Below are 8668 nucleotides of genomic sequence, written 5' to 3'. Positions count from 1 at the left end.
CCCCGCCTCAGATTCCCCAACTCTAATTCCCCGCCTCTGATTCCCCATATTTGATTCCCCGCCTCTGTTTCCCCGCCTGTGATTCCCCGCCCCTGTTTCCCCATATCTGATTCCCTGCCTCTGATTCCCCAACTTTGATTCCCAGACTCTGATTCCCCAGCTCTGATTCCCCGCCTCTGATTCCCCGCATCTGATTCCCTGCATCTGATTCCAAGCCTCTGATTCCCTGCCTCTGATTCCCAACCTCTGATTCCCCACCTCTGATTCCCCATATCTGATTCCCAGCCTCTGTTTCCCCGCCTCTGATTCCCCGCCTCTGTTTCCCCATATCTGATTCCCGGCCTCTGATTCCCGCCTCTGATTCCCCGCCTCTGATTCCCTGCCTCTGATTCCCCGCCTTTGATTCCCCGCCGCTGATTCCCTGCCTCTGATTTCCAACCTCTGATTCCCCACCTCTGATTCCCCGTGTTTGATTCCCCGCCTCTGTTTCCCCGCCACTGATTCCCCACCTCTGATTCCCCAACTCTAATTCCCCGCCTCTGATTCCCCATATCTGATTCCCCGCCTCTGTTTCCCCGCCTCTGATTCCCCGCCCCTGTTTCCCCATATCTGATTCCCTGACTCTGATTCCCCAACTTTGATTCCCAGCCTCTGATTCCCCAGCTCTGATTCCCCGCCTCTGATTCCCCGTGTTTGATTCCCTGCCTCTGATTCCCCGCCTCTGATTCCCCATCTCTGATTCACCGCCTTTGATTCGCCACCTCTGATTCCCCATATCTGATTCCCCACCTCTGTTTCCCCGCCTCTGATTCCCCGCCTCTGAATCTCCATATCTCATTCCCCGCCTCTGACTCCCATTCTCTGATTCCCGGACTCTGATTCCCCACCTCTGATTCCCGGCCTCTTATTCCCAGCATCTGATTCCAGGCCTCTGATTCCCGGCCTCTGACTCCCCGCTTCTGATTCTGATTCCCTGCCTCTGATTCCCCATCTCTGATTCCGCACATCTGATTACCTGCCTCTGATTCCCCACCTCTGATTCCCCATATCTGATTCCCCGCCTCTGTTTCCACGCCTCTGATTCCCCGCCTCTGTTTCCCCATATCTAATTCCCCACCTCTGATGCCCCAACTCTGATTCCCCGCCTCTGATTCCCCAGCTCTGATTCCCCGCCTCTGATTCCCTGCATCCGATTCCCCATATCTGATTCCCCGCCTCTGTTTCCCCGCCCCTGATTCCCCGCCTCTGTTTCCCCATATCTGATTATCCGCCTCTGATTCCCAACTATGATTCCCTGCCTTTGAATCCCCGCGTCTGATTCCCTGCCTCTGCTTCCCCGCCTCTGATTCCCCAACTCTGATTCCCCGCCTCTGATTCCCCAGCTCTGATTCCCCGCCTCTGATTCCCCGTGTTTGATTCCCTGCCTCTGATTCCCGGCCTCTGATTCCCCATCTCTGATTCACCGCCTTTGATTCGCCACCTCTGATTCCCCATATCTGATTCCCCGCATCTGTTTCCCCGCCTCTGATTCCCCGCCTCTGTTTCCCAATATCTAAGTCCCTGCCTCTGATTCCCCAACTCTGATTCCCCACCTCTGATTCCCCAGCTCTGATTCCCCGCCTCTGAATCCCCGCATCTGAAACCCTGCATCTGATTCCAAGCCTCTGATTCCCTGCCTCTGATTCCCAACCTCTGATTCCCCACCTCTGATTCCCCATATCTGATTCCCAGCCTCTGTTTCCCCGCCTCTGATTCCCCGCCTCTGTTTCCCCATATCTGATTCCCGGCCTCTGATTCCCCGCCTCTGATTCCCCGCCTCTGATTCCCTGCCTCTGATTCCCAATCTCCGGTTCCGCACATCTGATTCCCTGCCTCTGATTCCCCGCCTCTGATTCCCCGCCTCTGATTCCCTGCCTCTGATTCCCAACCTCTGATTCCCCACCTCTGATTTCCCGTGTTTGATTCCCCGCCTCTGTTTCCCCACCTCTGATTCCCCGCCTCTGATTCCCCAACTCTAATTCCCCGCCTCTGATTCCCCGTGTTTGATTCCCTGCCTCTGATTCCCCGCCTCTGATTCCCCATCTCTGATTCCCCGCCTCTGATTCCCTGCCTCTGATTCCCCGCCTCTGATTCCCCGCCCCTGTTTCCCCATATCTGATTCCCTGCCTCTGATTCCACAACTTTGATTCCCAGCCTCTGATTCCCCAGCTCTGATTCCCCGCCTCTGATTCCCCGTGTTTGATTCCCTGCCTCTGATTCCCCGCCTCTGATTCCCCATCTCTGATTCACCGCCTTTGATTCGCCACCTCTGATTCCCCATATCTGATTCCCCACCTCTGTTTCCCCGCCTCTGATTCCCCGCCTCTGATTCTCCATATCTCATTCCCCGCCTCTGAATCCCCATCTCTGATTCCCGGACTCTGATTCCCCAACTCTAATTCCCCGTGTTTGATTCCCCGCCTCTGTTTCCCCGCCTCTGATTCCCCGCCTCAGATTCCCCAACTCTAATTCCCCGCCTCTGATTCCCCATATTTGATTCCCCGCCTCTGTTTCCCCGCCTGTGATTCCCCGCCCCTGTTTCCCCATATCTGATTCCCTGCCTCTGATTCCCCAACTTTGATTCCCAGACTCTGATTCCCCAGCTCTGATTCCCCGCCTCTGATTCCCCGCATCTGATTCCCTGCATCTGATTCCAAGCCTCTGATTCCCTGCCTCTGATTCCCAACCTCTGATTCCCCACCTCTGATTCCCCATATCTGATTCCCAGCCTCTGTTTCCCCGCCTCTGATTCCCCGCCTCTGTTTCCCCATATCTGATTCCCGGCCTCTGATTCCCGCCTCTGATTCCCCGCCTCTGATTCCCTGCCTCTGATTCCCCGCCTTTGATTCCCCGCCGCTGATTCCCTGCCTCTGATTTCCAACCTCTGATTCCCCACCTCTGATTCCCCGTGTTTGATTCCCCGCCTCTGTTTCCCCGCCACTGATTCCCCACCTCTGATTCCCCAACTCTAATTCCCCGCCTCTGATTCCCCATATCTGATTCCCCGCCTCTGTTTCCCCGCCTCTGATTCCCCGCCCCTGTTTCCCCATATCTGATTCCCTGACTCTGATTCCCCAACTTTGATTCCCAGCCTCTGATTCCCCAGCTCTGATTCCCCGCCTCTGATTCCCCGTGTTTGATTCCCTGCCTCTGATTCCCCGCCTCTGATTCCCCATCTCTGATTCACCGCCTTTGATTCGCCACCTCTGATTCCCCATATCTGATTCCCCACCTCTGTTTCCCCGCCTCTGATTCCCCGCCTCTGAATCTCCATATCTCATTCCCCGCCTCTGACTCCCCATCTCTGATGCCCGGACTCTGATTCCCCACCTCTGATTCCCGGCCTCTTATTCCCAGCATCTGATTCCAGGCCTCTGATTCCCGGCCTCTGACTCCCCGCTTCTGATTCTGATTCCCTGCCTCTGATTCCCCATCTCTGATTCCGCACATCTGATTACCTGCCTCTGATTCCCCACCTCTGATTCCCCATATCTGATTCCCCGCCTCTGTTTCCACGCCTCTGATTCCCCGCCTCTGTTTCCCCATATCTAATTCCCCACCTCTGATGCCCCAACTCTGATTCCCCGCCTCTGATTCCCCAGCTCTGATTCCCCGCCTCTGATTCCCTGCATCCGATTCCCCATATCTGATTCCCCGCCTCTGTTTCCCCGCCCCTGATTCCCCGCCTCTGTTTCCCCATATCTGATTATCCGCCTCTGATTCCCAACTATGATTCCCTGCCTTTGAATCCCCGCGTCTGATTCCCTGCCTCTGCTTCCCCGCCTCTGATTCCCCAACTCTGATTCCCCGCCTCTGATTCCCCAGCTCTGATTCCCCGCCTCTGATTCCCCGTGTTTGATTCCCTGCCTCTGATTCCCGGCCTCTGATTCCCCATCTCTGATTCACCGCCTTTGATTCCCCACCTCTGATTCCCCGTATCTGATTCCCCGCATCTGTTTCCCCGCCTCTGATTCCCCGCCTCTGTTTCCCAATATCTAAGTCCCTGCCTCTGATTCCCCAACTCTGATTCCCCACCTCTGATTCCCCAGCTCTGATTCCCCGCCTCTGAATCCCCGCATCTGAAACCCTGCATCTGATTCCAAGCCTCTGATTCCCTGCCTCTGATTCCCAACCTCTGATTCCCCACCTCTGATTCCCCATATCTGATTCCCAGCCTCTGTTTCCCCGCCTCTGATTCCCCGCCTCTGTTTCCCCATATCTGATTCCCGGCCTCTGATTCCCCGCCTCTGATTCCCCGCCTCTGATTCCCTGCCTCTGATTCCCAATCTCCGGTTCCGCACATCTGATTCCCTGCCTCTGATTCCCCGCCTCTGATTCCCCGCCTCTGATTCCCTGCCTCTGATTCCCAACCTCTGATTCCCCACCTCTGATTTCCCGTGTTTGATTCCCCGCCTCTGTTTCCCCACCTCTGATTCCCCGCCTCTGATTCCCCAACTCTAATTCCCCGCCTCTGATTCCCCGTGTTTGATTCCCTGCCTCTGATTCCCCGCCTCTGATTCCCCATCTCTGATTCCCCGCCTCTGATTCCCTGCCTCTGATTCCCCGCCTCTGATTCCCCGCCCCTGTTTCCCCATATCTGATTCCCTGCCTCTGATTCCACAACTTTGATTCCCAGCCTCTGATTCCCCAGCTCTGATTCCCCGCCTCTGATTCCCCGTGTTTGATTCCCTGCCTCTGATTCCCCGCCTCTGATTCCCCATCTCTGATTCACCGCCTTTGATTCGCCACCTCTGATTCCCCATATCTGATTCCCCACCTCTGTTTCCCCGCCTCTGATTCCCCGCCTCTGATTCTCCATATCTCATTCCCCGCCTCTGAATCCCCATCTCTGATTCCCGGACTCTGATTCCCCAACTCTAATTCCCCGTGTTTGATTCCCCGCCTCTGTTTCCCCACCTCTGATTCCCCGCCTCTGATTCCCCAACTCAAATTCCCCGCCTCTGATTCCCCATATCTGATTCCCCGCCTCTGTTTCCCCGCCTCTGATTCCCCGACCCTGTTTCCCCATATCTGATTCCCCGCCTCTGTTTCCCCGCCCCTGATTCCCCGCCTCTGTTTCCCCATATCTGATTATCCGCCTCTGATTCCCAACTATGATTCCCCGCCTCTGAATCCCCGCGTCTGATTCCCTGCCTCTGCTTCCCCGCCTCTGATTCCCCAACTCTGATTCCCCAGCTCTGATTCCCCGCCTCTGATTCCCCGTGTTTGATTCCCTGCCTCTGATTCCCGGCCTCTGATTCCCCATCTCTGATTCACCGCCTTTGATTCGCCACCTCTGATTCCCCATATCTGATTCCCCGCATCTGTTTCCCCACCTCTGATTCCCTACCTCTGATTACACATCTCCGATTCCGCATATCTGATTCCCTGCCTCTGATTCCCCGCCTCTGATTCCCTGCCTCTGATTCCCAACCTCTGATTCCCCACCTCTGATTCCCCATATCTGATTCCCCGCCTCTGTTTCCCCGCCTCTGATTCCCCTCCTCTGATTCCCCAACTCTAATTCCCCGCCTCTGATTCCCCAGCTCTGATTCCCCGTGTTTGATTCCCTGCATCTGATTCTCTGCCTCTGATTCCCCAGCTTCATTCCCCGCCTTTGATTCCCCCCGTCTGATTCCCAGCCTCTGAATCCCCGTGTCTGATAACCTGCCTCTGATTCCCCGCCTCTGATTCCCCATCTCAGATTCACCGCCTCTGATTCCCCACCTCTGATTCCCCATCTCTGATTCCGCACATCCGATTCCCTGCCTCTGATTCCCCGACTCTGATTCCCCACCTCTGATTCCCCAGCTCTGATTCCCCGCCTCTGATTCCCCAACTCTGATTCCCCGCCTCTGATTCCCCAGCTCTGATTCCCCGCCTCTGATTCCCCGTGTTTGATCCCCTGCCTCTGATTCCCCAGCTCTGATTCCCCATCACTGATTCACCGCCTTTGATTCGCCACCTCTGATTCCCCATATCTGATTCCTCGCCACTGTTTCCCCGCCTCTGATTCCCCGCCTCTGATTCCCCATATCTCATTCCCCGCCTCTGATTCCCCATCTCTGATTCCCGGACTCTGATTCCCCACCTCTGATTCCCGACCTCTTATTCCCGGCATCTGATTCCGGCCTCTGATTCCCAGCCTCTGATTCCCGGCCTCTGATTCCCTGCTTCTGATTCTGATTCCCTGCCTCTGATTCCCCATTTCTGATTCCGCACATCTAATTCCCTGCCTCTGATTCCCCACCTCTGATTCCCCATATCTGAATCCCCGCCTCTGTCTCCCCGTCTCTGATTCCCCGCCTCTGTTTCCCCATATCTAAGTCCCCGCCTCTGATTCCCCAACTTTGATTCCCCACCTCTGATTCCCCAGCTCTGATTCCCCGCCTCCGATTCCCCACCTCTGATTCCCCATACCTGATTCCCAGCCTCTGTTTCCCCGCCTCTGATTCCCCGCTTCTGTTTCCCCATATCTGATTCCCGGCCTCTGATTCCCTGCCTCTGATTCCCCGCCTCTGATTCCCTGCCTCTGATTCCCCATCTCCGATTCCGCACATCTGATTCCCTGCCTCTCATTCCCCGCCTCTGATTCCCCGCCTCTGATTCCCTGCCTCTGATTCCCAACCTCTGATTCCCCACCTCTGATTCCCCGTGTTTGATTCCCCGCCTCTGTTTCCCCGCCTCTGATTCCCCGCCTCTGATTCCCCAACTCTAATTCCCCGCCTCTGATTCCCCATACTTGATTCCCCGCCTCTGTTTCCCCGCCTGTGATTCCCCGCCCCTGTTTCCCCATATCTGATTCCCTGCCTCTGATTCCCCAACTTTGATTCCCAGACTCTGATTCCCCAGCTCTGATTCCCCGCCTCTGATTCCCCGCATCTGATTCCCTGCATCTGATTCCAAGCCTCTGATTCCCTGCCTCTGATTCCCAACCTCTGATTCCCCACCTCTGATTCCCCATATCTGATTCCCAGCCTCTGTTTCCCCGCCTCTGATTCCCCGCCTCTGTTTCCCCATATCTGATTCCCGGCCTCTGATTCCCGCCTCTGATTCCCCGCCTCTGATTCCCTGCCTCTGATGCCCCGCCTTTGATTCCCCGCCGCTGATTCCCTGCCTCTGATTTCCAACCTCTGATTCCCCACCTCTGATTCCCCGTGTTTGATTCCCCGCCTCTGTTTCCCCGCCACTGATTCCCCACCTCTGATTCCCCAACTCTAATTCCCCGCCTCTGATTCCCCATATCTGATTCCCCGCCTCTGTTTCCCCGCCTCTGATTCCCCGCCCCTGTTTCCCCATATCTGATTCCCTGACTCTGATTCCCCAACTTTGATTCCCAGCCTCTGATTCCCCAGCTCTGATTCCCCGCCTCTGATTCCCCGTGTTTGATTCCCTGCCTCTGATTCCCCGCCTCTGATTCCCCATCTCTGATTCACCGCCTTTGATTCGCCACCTCTGATTCCCCATATCTGATTCCCCACCTCTGTTTCCCCGCCTCTGATTCCCCGCCTCTGAATCTCCATATCTCATTCCCCGCCTCTGACTCCCCATCTCTGATTCCCGGACTCTGATTCCCCACCTCTGATTCCCGGCCTCTTATTCCCAGCATCTGATTCCAGGCCTCTGATTCCCGGCCTCTGACTCCCCGCTTCTGATTCTGATTCCCTGCCTCTGATTCCCCATCTCTGATTCCGCACATCTGATTACCTGCCTCTGATTCCCCACCTCTGATTCCCCATATCTGATTCCCCGCCTCTGTTTCCACGCCTCTGATTCCCCGCCTCTGTTTCCCCATATCTAATTCCCCACCTCTGATGCCCCAACTCTGATTCCCCGCCTCTGATTCCCCAGCTCTGATTCCCCGCCTCTGATTCCCTGCATCCGATTCCCCATATCTGATTCCCCGCCTCTGTTTCCCCGCCCCTGATTCCCCGCCTCTGTTTCCCCATATCTGATTATCCGCCTCTGATTCCCAACTATGATTCCCTGCCTTTGAATCCCCGCGTCTGATTCCCTGCCTCTGCTTCCCCGCCTCTGATTCCCCAACTCTGATTCCCCGCCTCTGATTCCCCAGCTCTGATTCCCCGCCTCTGATTCCCCGTGTTTGATTCCCTGCCTCTGATTCCCGGCCTCTGATTCCCCATCTCTGATTCACCGCCTTTGATTCGCCACCTCTGATTCCCCATATCTGATTCCCCGCATCTGTTTCCCCGCCTCTGATTCCCCGCCTCTGTTTCCGAATATCTAAGTCCCTGCCTCTGATTCCCCAACTCTGATTCCCCACCTCTGATTCCCCAGCTCTGATTCCCCGCCTCTGAATCCCCGCATCTGAAACCCTGCATCTGATTCCAAGCCTCTGATTCCCTGCCTCTGATTCCCAACCTCTGATTCCCCACCTCTGATTCCCCATATCTGATTCCCAGCCTCTGTTTCCCCGCCTCTGATTCCCCGCCTCTGTTTCCCCATATCTGATTCCCGGCCTCTGATTCCCCGCCTCTGATTCCCCGCCTCTGATTCCCTGCCTCTGATTCCCAATCTCCGGTTCCGCACATCTGATTCCCTGCCTCTGATTCCCCGCCTCTGATTCCCCACCTCTGATTCCCTGCCTCTGATTCCCAACCTCTGATTC

This window comes from Narcine bancroftii, unplaced genomic scaffold, assembly GCF_036971445.1.
Source record: "Narcine bancroftii isolate sNarBan1 unplaced genomic scaffold, sNarBan1.hap1 Scaffold_158, whole genome shotgun sequence".
Taxonomy (NCBI): Eukaryota; Metazoa; Chordata; class Chondrichthyes; order Torpediniformes; family Narcinidae; genus Narcine; species Narcine bancroftii.
The sequence above is the reverse complement of the archived record's forward strand: the minus strand, read 5'-3'. Positions refer to the sequence as shown.